At 50.5% G+C, this 10,064-nt stretch overlaps 2 non-coding genes across 2 annotated transcripts; both read right to left on the reverse strand.

The window, feature by feature from the left end:
- Positions 1 to 1,122: 1,122 nt before the first annotated feature.
- Positions 1,123 to 1,194, reverse strand: TRNAE-UUC. The gene has a single exon. It is a non-coding gene; the product is annotated as a tRNA-Glu (tRNA).
- A 1,220-nt stretch (positions 1,195 to 2,414) lies between these two features.
- TRNAT-UGU lies at positions 2,415 to 2,488 on the reverse strand. The gene has a single exon. It is a non-coding gene; the product is annotated as a tRNA-Thr (tRNA).
- Between the last annotated feature and the right edge of the window lie 7,576 nt (positions 2,489 to 10,064).

Raw genomic sequence — 10,064 nt, forward strand, 5'->3', positions numbered from 1 at the left:
GGGCCAGATTCGATGTGTGGGGCAGAGAGAGTGGGTGCCCTGGGCTCAGGGTGCAGAGATACACTCAGCCCTCTCCCCTGCATTGGGTGGGGGGTGCTGCCACCTCCTGCTGCAAGGTAATGGGAGGGGAGGGGCGCTGTGAGTCACTCAACACCTGACCCTGGTGGCAGCAGTGCTGTGGGAAGCTCCAGGTGTTTCTAGGATCTGCTCTTTCCACTTGCCTATGAAGTCCAGCTTTCCCCAGCACATTCACTGCAGTGCAATTGGGTCACTGTTTCCATGGCTGAACAGCAAAGAATCACTCCCAGTTTCCCTTCTATCTGCAGCAGGATCAGCCTGTGTCAGTGGTTAATGAGGTGGATCTAGTTGTAGATTGTTATTCATTCCCCACCTTGACAATTCACACCGTCCCTTTCCCATGCAGATTCCCAGCACCTCAGTGATCCTGGTAGCAGGGGTTGGGTCCTGAGATTTTCAGGGTCCTTTTTCCCCTCCACCTGGAGTGAACTCAGCTTTTCCCCCATCCCAGACAATCCATGAAATAACAACAGGGGCATAAAGAAAAGGGGAGGGAACATCTCACAGCCAGGGCTGGATGTGCCCATGACCCCCTGCTTGTCCATTGTTTCCATGGAATTTGGCCCCCTGCTTTGCACAAGGGACAGAGAAAGATCTTGCTGTTCCTGTGTCTGTGCAAGGAAAATTGTGCTTCCCTAGGAAAGAGAGGCGGGAAATGGCCCCATGATGAGACAATATCCTCAGGATTGAGACCTAAGGACTCAGGCTGAGAACTGATTTAACCCCACTCATCTGGGATTTAACAAATTGTCTTCCATGGAGCAGGGCCAGTTCCAGCGTTTTTGCCACCCCCCGTGGAAAAAAAATTAAAAGCTGCAATCAACTGGAGCTCTACCTCTGTTGCTTCTGGCAGCAAGTCCCTCCCTCTGCTGCTGAAGTCTCCCCTTTCCATTGACCGCCCCAGGGACCTGCTTGCTGTGCTGGTGCCTGGAGCCAGCCCTGCCATGGAGACACTGGGAAGATGGGGGGAATTAGGAAAATACAACGGATTTGTTTATGTTGTAAGTGAAGAATAACTGAAGCAGATTTGGTTTAAAGTCACTTTTCCCTGACTGGGAATTGAACCCAGGCTGTGGCAGTGAAAGTGCCACATCCAAACCACTAGATCACCAGGGAAGTGATGTTAATTTTCTTCTCACTTACACTACACTTTCTTAGGCTACTTTCTATCCACTTTCTGAATCCACTCCATTGTCCACTCCCTGAGGGGCTAAGAGCAGATTGTGCAGGAACCCCTGTACTCAGGGTCACAACCTCAGCCCAACCCAAGCCACTGAAACAAACACAAATCATGCTTCCTCTAGCAGGATCACAGAGCAACACAAAGAAAACCCATGAGGAACAATCCTCCTCTGCCTTCATTTACCCCATTGCAACCCTCTCAGCAGCCGACTCTTGTGGGAAGGACACTGAGCTGATAGGAGCTCTGGCACAGAGACCAAGGGAGGGGTGTTGCACCCCCTCAGTGAGAGCTGATCACATTCTGACTCTGGAGGAGGAGGGAAAGGCGATGGCCACATGATGGGGCCAGCATGTACCACAACATGGTTCTTTTATGTGGGATGACTCTGAACATTGACTGATCTCCACTCCCTTGTGTTTGAAGAGATGTTTAGTTTTGCACTTAGGAGGCTGAAGCAATTTTATGGATGGTGACACTACGATTAAAGGGTTATTTAATGTTGTAGAAATTGTTAAAAACACTTAGCTTAAACAGGAACTGCCTGTTGTTAAAGGCTGGTTTCCCCATGTCAGTTCCATAAACTCTGCTAGAAACACCCTGGGTTCTCTCCTGCCTCGGTGGGAACTGCAGGGAATCGTCCCCTGCTGCCCTTGCCTCCAGGCTGCTTTTTCTGGGGAGGGGGCGTGGAATTGATTTGTTTGCTGTTGAGAAGGGAGCCAGGCCAGTTCTCAGGGAACGAGAATTCCCAGCCCAACCCAGGCTGCTGCCCTGTCCCAGCCTCTGTTCCTCTGGGAGCCCTGTGTGTTTGACTCTAGAGCAGGCCGGGAGCAGCAGCTGAGGCAGAGGACAGCCTGGGCCGGGCAGATAAGAAGGAGTTTAGCAAGCAAAAAAGGTAAAATGGCAGGGGAGTATTACCTTGGACTCAACGGCATTTCTCCATTGGTCTGTCTGCTTGGGGGCAGGGACAATAACACGTCCTGCTGCATTCGTTATTTCAAAGGGCGGTTTAGGATTTTCATTCTCACACATGATGCACATGAGTGTTATTTAAACCATAAGAAAAACCACACTGGGCTAGACCAAAGACCCATCTAGCTCTGAATCTTGTCTTCTGACAGTAGCCAAAAGCAGGTGCCCCAACAACCAGTCAACAAGGCACCACTGGGAGTTGAACCCAGGATCTCCTGTTTACAAAACAGGTACTTTAACCAGCTAAGCCATGGTGCCTGCCTGTGGCTAAAGTACAGTGTCTGCCCACACCTGACTCTCTGCCATCGCCACCAGGATCTGACAAGCTTTGCTTGTGTTTGGATTCTGCAAAGCAGAGGAGCAGGTGACATTTTCCTTGCGAGCTGTGTGTGAGTGAATCATTGGCCAGGTCTGTTTTGCTGACAAAAAAAAACGACTTCGATGAGAGGTCTAGAGCTTTTTGCAGCAAACTTAAAGTAACAGAGTAAACACTGCTGTTCATTATATCACCATAACTGGCCTCCTCCAGTATCCCACAATGCCTGCTGTGAACTCACCTGCCCTGCATTCCTGCTACAGAGCCATGGGCCCCTCCCCTTTCATCGCTCTGGGAAGTTCTGACAGCTGAGCCTGCTGCTCTGCTCCGGCAGCCAGGAGCAAATCTCTCTCCCGCCCTGCGAACACAGAGCAGGGTGGCGGGAGCTTCCTTACCTGTGGGGGGGCACCGGCATCTAAAAGTGACACCCCCATGACACCCCTTTCCTGGAGGAGGCTCTTATCTTCTAAACAGGGATGTCTGTTTTCTAGTAAAATCACTAAAAGGGAAGGAGAAAACTCGAAAGAGGTTCCTGCTGGCGCTCACGTCCATGAAACCGAATTCTCTCTCAGTCCTCAAAGAGAGACCTTGAGAAGGAGACTTGCTGAAGCAAAGCCACAGGGGTCTCTGAGGTTTCCCTGGTCCCTCACCTGCCTGGCTGATGTCAGCATCTCTCTGTGAGGTCACCACCTCCCCACCACCCTTGACCAATAGTCTGAGGTCCTGCAAAAGGCCTTTATGATGTCACTGCTACACCCCTCCCTTGCTGTGCTAATGTCCTGCCCCTGCCCAGGCACTGTGAAGGTTTGAGCTACTCCCTGTGGATCACCCCACTCAAGGAGCGTTCGTTCTAGGAAGCAAGCCGGCTAGACAGTAACACATCAGAGTCTGCTCCCAATGCTACACTCAGTTTTTCAGAAATTAGTCGACTTTATGGCCAGAAGAGACCATTAGAGCATCTAATCTGACCCCCTGCATATCACAGGCCTCCTGTATGACACAAGAGCTACTTTTGGGGAAAACACATTCCAGAAAGGCAGCTAATCTTCATGAAATGACACCAAGAGATGGAGAATCCATCACTTTCCTTGGTAGCTTGTTCCGGTGGTGAAATATCCTCGCTGGTTAATTTTTGTGCCTTAATTGTAATATGAATTTGTCTCTTTTCACCATTCAGCCATTGGGTCTTGTTATGCCTTTCTCTGCTAGATTCAAGAGCCCTTTAATACCCAATATTTTCTCTTCATTAAGGCCCTTCAACACTTCAATGAAGTCACCTTTCAATCTTCTTTTGATAAGCTAAACAGGTTGAGCTCGTTCAATAGCTCACTAGAAGGCATTTTTCTCCAGCCCTCAGAACATTTGGTGGCTCTTTGCTGCCCCAGCTCCAATTTCACAACATCTTTTTCAAATGAGGACACCAAAACTGGAGGCAGTATTCCAGTATCAGTCTCACTGATGCCGTGTCACCTCCTGTGACATTATTGACATAATCTGTAACTCTATAGATCACCGTTGCGACCACTGTTCTATATTTGCAGCCAATATTGTAGAAAGGTTGTCGTGTAAGGGGTGTATGGAGAGGTTCTGATTGGCTGATTATAATGATGCTATCTCTAGATGTGTATCATTTTTGTAGTTGACATTATGAATATTGGCTCTATGCTGCCCGTATTTCAAACTTGTGCTCTGCTTCCAGGGAACACCCCTGCCATACAAGTTGGTGTCAGTTCTGCCTAGCTTGCTTGATGGCCCATTAAGGACCATCAGCTGTACAATCGACCCATTGAGAGAAGGCAGATACACCTTGTGCCTCAGCAAGGTATGCAGGGACCTGCCTATGGACAGAACTCTAAGGTTTTTCTATGCCACATGCTGGATAGAGTGTCCTTGGGACAAAGAAAGCAAAGACCACATGGCAAGAGACTATACAAGGCTGATGCCTCATCTCCATCTTGTCTTCAATCCTGCTTCATACCCCTGGAGAGACTTTGCTACAAACTGAAGCGCTAGACAAAGGACTGAATGACCCATCCCCGCTGTCGATGGACTCCAGATACTTGATTTGAACCTGCAGTTTATTCCATCACTGCTACAAGCCGGAACCAAGAACTTTGCCATTACTGGATGTGAAGGGTTCAAATCCATGTGCAGTTTATATAACAACCTGATCTATGGATTGTGCCAGCTCTTTTCCAGAGCCAAAGTCCAGAGTATGGTCAAGGGACCAGAGGCCTAGCAAATCGTGATCAGCTAAGAGAAAGCTGGGTGAACAGAAAGCCTTGCTTGCTAAGATAGGCCTGGTCAGCAAATTGCCAGGGGTTGGAGCTAAGAACTAAAGCAGGCCCGCACAACTCGTAAAGCGGCGAGGGCCACATTCCTCCAAAGATAACAGCCGAGGGCCGAAACCTCCCGGCCCCGCAGAAACACCCCGCCCCAGGGCCATCCAGCCCTGCAGAAACAAACCCTCCTTCCCCAGCGCCGCCCCACCAAAACAGCTGTGGGCCAAAAAGGAAGGTTGGGGGGCGGGAGGTGATACTTTATTTTAAATCAACCGGGGGCTCTCAGCTGAAGAGGTGACTGGGAGCCCTCAGGGTCAAATTAAAGGGCTCAGGGCTCCGGCGGCTGGGGGAATGCGGCAGGGTCAGCTCTAGGTGTTTTGCTGCCCCAAGCAAAAAAAAACTTGGCTGCCCCCCATCCCAGCCCTGGGCTCCCCCCTGTACCCTCTTGCTGCCCCAATCCTGGGCTCTCCCCACTGACCCACACCTCCTGCCGCCCCAGCGCTGGGCTTCCCTTCCTCCCCACCAGTGCCCTCCCCACCCTGGGCTCCCCCCACCAGTGCCTCCCCCGCACACACACCTCCTGCCTCCCCAGCCCTGGGTCACTGGTAACACTCCCAGGGCAGGTCATTCAGCAGGAATTTTGGATGTGCACAAAACACAGACAGGATTGGTTCCCATATGGTTACAGAGCTGCAGTAAAGTGGAACAATTTTCAGCTTGTGTGATTGGAGGAGATCTGGATGCATATTATAAGACTGTCCTCCATAAATGAGGAAAAGTTGAGGTGCCTTTATTATTCTTTTGTTCCACTCTTTCTTTCTATGGGGAATTTGCCAATGCAATATCACTGTCTTCCTGAAACAAACAAAAAGGCAATGGCTGTTGAAAATAGCCATTCCAGTGCTAATAAGCATTTCTTGCTCAATTTTATCCTGCTTTTTCTACAGCAAGTTACAGTGGATCAGTATATTTGATTTGGGAGAAATGAAGTAACAGCTGCCCAAACTGAGCTTGAGCACTCCTGAATGTTGAGGTGTTCAAATCTGGAAGGCGGGTGCTGGGGGGGGGGCTGTGGGCTCCACGGGGGAGCATGGCAGCAATGTATCTGGAGCTGCATGGAGCCAGACACGCTGGTCTGAGTGGCACGGTAAGGGGGCTGGGGGTTGGAGAAGGGGTAGGGAGTTCTGGGGGGCAGTCAGGGGACAGGCAGCAATTGGATAGGCATGGGAGTCCCAGGGGTTTATCAGGGGACAGGTAGGGGGTGGGGTCTTGGGGGAAAGTTGGGGGGGTCTCAGGAGGGTGCAGTTGGGGACAAGGAGAAGGGAGACTTAGATAGGGACTGGGGTCCCAAGGGGCGGTGGGAGCAGGGGTCTTGGGAGGGAGCAATCAGGGGACAAGGAGCAGCAGCATTTAGATGGGGGTGAGGTTCTGGGTGGCAGTTAGGGGCAGGAGTCCCAGGAGAGCGGTATCAGGCGACAAGGACCAGCGGTGTTAGATGGGGGGTGGGGGTCCTGGGGGGCAGCTGGGGCAGAGGTCGGGGGAGGGGGCAAACAGCAGCTGTACCGGGATTCAAACGGCTCTGAGTTGCCCGCAGCTGCGGGGAGCCCTGAGCCCTTAAAATCCCAGCCACGGCTGAGAATCTCTGCGGGCAGCCGAGAGCCCTTTGATTCCCAGCTGCAGCTGGGATTTAAAGGGCTCTGGGGCTCCCCGCTGCTGCGGACCGCCCAGAGCCTTTTGATTCCAGGCCGCGGCTGAGATTCAAAGGGCTCTGGGCTCCCCGCCGCTGCAGGCAGCCCAGAGCCTTTTGATTCCAGGCCGCGGCTGAGATTCAAAGGGCTCTGGGCTCCCCGCCGCTGCAGGCAGCCCAGAGCCTTTTGATTCCCAGCCGCGGCTGAGATTCAAAGGGCTCTGGGCTCCCCGCCGCTGCAGGCAGCCCAGAGCCTTTTGATTCCCAGCCGCGGCTGAGATTCAAAGGGCTCTGGGCTCCCCGCCGCTGCTGACAGCCCGGAGCCCTCTGACTCCCCGCCGCAGCTGGGATTTAAAGGGTTCTGGGCTCGCCGCGGTTGCCGGCAGCCCAGAGCTCTTTGCTTCCTGGCCGCGGCCGGGATTCAAAGGGCTCTGGGCTGCCCGCAGAGCGCTGTGTGTGGGGGATTTAGAATCCCCTCGCGGGCCACACAATGAGGCTCTGCGGGCCGCATGCGGCCCGTGGGCCGCGTGTTGTGCAGGCCTGAACTAAAGAATTGTGTCTTATTCAGAGTTGCAGATTGAACAGAGAATCCCTGTTCCTATTGTGTTAGTCCCTTCTGTAGGGAGACGTTCTTCCCACAGATCCAGCCTTGAGTTTATGAGAAGTTGGCACATGTCAGTATAAGATATGGCATCCTTCCACCTCCCTTCCCAGGGACCACGTAGTAAGTTTTTTGGCAGAAGGGGGTTGTAGTGAAAGGAAGTTTGAGAAACCCTGGCATGGAGCATCTCCATTAATGAGCTGCAGTGACATAGACTCAATGTTTGAAATGTTGACTTGTCCTTAGCCTCTGAATACGTCTAGACTTGGTGCACTGTGGGTGATCTGACACTGAAAGTACAACCATGAAGATACCACACACCAGCCTTGCCTTGCTGGCAAGAATCAAGCCTCCACAGAAAGACACCCATGGTTTTCTAGCCCAGCTCCCTAAGACCTCAGCCACAACCACTTAACACAGGGGCCTTTCTACACTATGGTTCTGTTCTCACTGAAAGGTCATTTCCAAGAGTCACTCTTCCCACTCCCCATGCCAGGCCTGGACTCTCCATGCTGCCCACTTCCCACACAGCTGGGATTCTTCCCTGATCTCCCCTCAGACCTCTGCCCTCCACCCCCACTTCTGGGATCCCCTCCCAACACTGTCCAACTCCCCTGCTGGCCAGATCCCTTCCCATTCCTTTCATTTCCTGCCTCCCCTCTGAGCAAAAGCTCTGGACTGTTCCCACACGGGGAATTGAATCCAGGCTGCCTGCATGAAAACACCAGGAATCCTGGCCACTAGACCATATGGGACTTGCACAAACAGCAATCCATTTACACATTCACATTCATTAACATTTAAAAGTAGCCATTCAAAAAACTTCAAAAACAGACTTCAAAGAGAATTTGCAGAGTTACAATTTATTTACAAACTTAACACCATTAATTTGAGCTTGAATAGGACTGGGAGTGGCTTGCTCACCACAAAAGCAATTTCCCCTCTCTTGGTATTGACACCTCCCCATCAATTATTGGGGGTGGACCGCATCCACCCTGACTGAATTAGCCTTCAGCACTGGTTCTCCCCTTGTAAGATAACTCCCTTCACTTCATATTCCGATAAATATTTATGCCTGTATCTGCAATTTTCACCCCATGCATCTGAAGAAGTGGGTTTTTGACCCACAGACACTTATGCCCAAATAAATTTGTTAGTCCTTAAGGTGTCACCAGACTCCTCGCTGTTTTCATGAAATAAAAGCAAAACACATTCTAAGCTGATCTTAACCCTTGCAATGCCCTTACAAACTTAGATGCTTCTCACTACAGGCTGGCTGGTTGCTTTTCAGCCAGGCTCTCCCCTTTGATCAGCTCCTCAGTCACTTGGTGTGGTGGTGGCTGTAGGTGGAGGTGGAAGAGAGAGATAAAGCATGGCAAATGACTCTCCTTTTATCATGTCCTTCCTTCCCCATTGGCTTTGTGGCCCTCTTCAGAGTCAGGTGAGCATCACTGCCTCTCTCCAAGCAAGGTTGAGCAATTCCCCGTGTGTGGCCTCGTGCAGGTGATGGCTGATTCCTCCAACTTACAGCATAGTGACAACCACACTGCACAATTCTCATAACTTCATACACATGAATGGTCTACATAGATGGGTAGAGAAATGACTTTCAGCAGATCATATCCTTTCCCCTGATACCTTACAAGTCGTGCTTTATATGTAAGATAACGGTTATATGAAAATGAGGAATATGGGGGTTACAGCCGCTCCCCCAAAGGTCTAGAATGTCACACTGAGATTCTATTTTAATTTATGTAACTAACTTTGACCGCTCTGCCTAACACTTATAATCACTTACAATCTATCTTTCTGTAGTTAATAAACTTATTTTAATGTTTTATACTTACTTGTGAAATTGTCCAAAGTGCTTGGGAAAGCTGCTCAGATTAAAAAGGCTGGTGCATGTTCACTTTCTTTTTGAGGAAGTGGTGAATTAATTAATGAGCTTGCACTTTTCAAGAGGTTTTGAGCAGTGTGAGATGGTACATTTCTGAGGTGCAAGGCTGAGGGCTGGGGAGATATGCTGATGTCTCTCTATGTATAATTGAGGAGTGGCTTATAGAGCATTCATGCAACTTAGTTGGGTGCATTGCTGCATGTTGTTGGCTGAGTGATCACAGCACATGGAGGGGGTTTTGCTGCTTGTCACTAGTGCAGCATTGTAAGACACAGCCCAGGCTGGAGAGAGAAGAGGACAGAGCAGTTCCACAGTTTGGAATTGTACCCCGCGGATCCCACCACACAGAGATCCTGCTGTGACCAGCCGTGGTAATACTGTGCTTAGTGCTCTGCCTTGTAGCTTCAACAGCTGCACATGCAAGATGAGTTACAGTGACCTTGACCTTGTTTCCATGTTTATCCAAAGCCTCCTTTTGACAGTTGTCAGCAAAAAGACCCGTTTCTTTTGCAAGCATTTGTATGGCTAGCCAGAGTCGGGCTTCTCCGTTAACAAAAAAGATTGACCAAAAGGTAACAAGAGGAGGCATGTTCAGCAAGGCAGCACTGGATGCTGGATCCTGAATCTGCTCTTTATCCAGCAGCTCTCTTGGCAAGCTCTGCCATGGTGCCACGCTCTGGGACTTCTCCCCGAACTGCTCCATTTTTCATCAACAATAACATGAAAGGTGAAAGGACAGTCATTCTCCATTTCCTGCAAGCCCTGCAGAGAACCCTCTAGAAGGGGCTCTGTGCACAGATATCCCCAGCAAATTGCATGGCCACACAACACAGGGTCTCCTGTCACAGCAAATTGCAGCCGGAGCAACCTCCTTGCCAATGCCAATAGCCTTTTCATCAACACCAGACTGAGGATTTGATTCTCTCCAACGCTCTGCTGGAAAGAAGCCTTTTCCTTCACAAGCAATTACTTGGATTGTCAAGGGAGGTCTCTTCTGTTTCCTAGGAAGGCACAGGAAAATGTGAGCAGAGGAGACAAAAGCAACAGAACA

Source organism: Mauremys reevesii, unplaced genomic scaffold (genome assembly GCF_016161935.1).
Source record: "Mauremys reevesii isolate NIE-2019 unplaced genomic scaffold, ASM1616193v1 Contig4, whole genome shotgun sequence".
NCBI lineage: Eukaryota > Metazoa > Chordata > Testudines > Geoemydidae > Mauremys > Mauremys reevesii.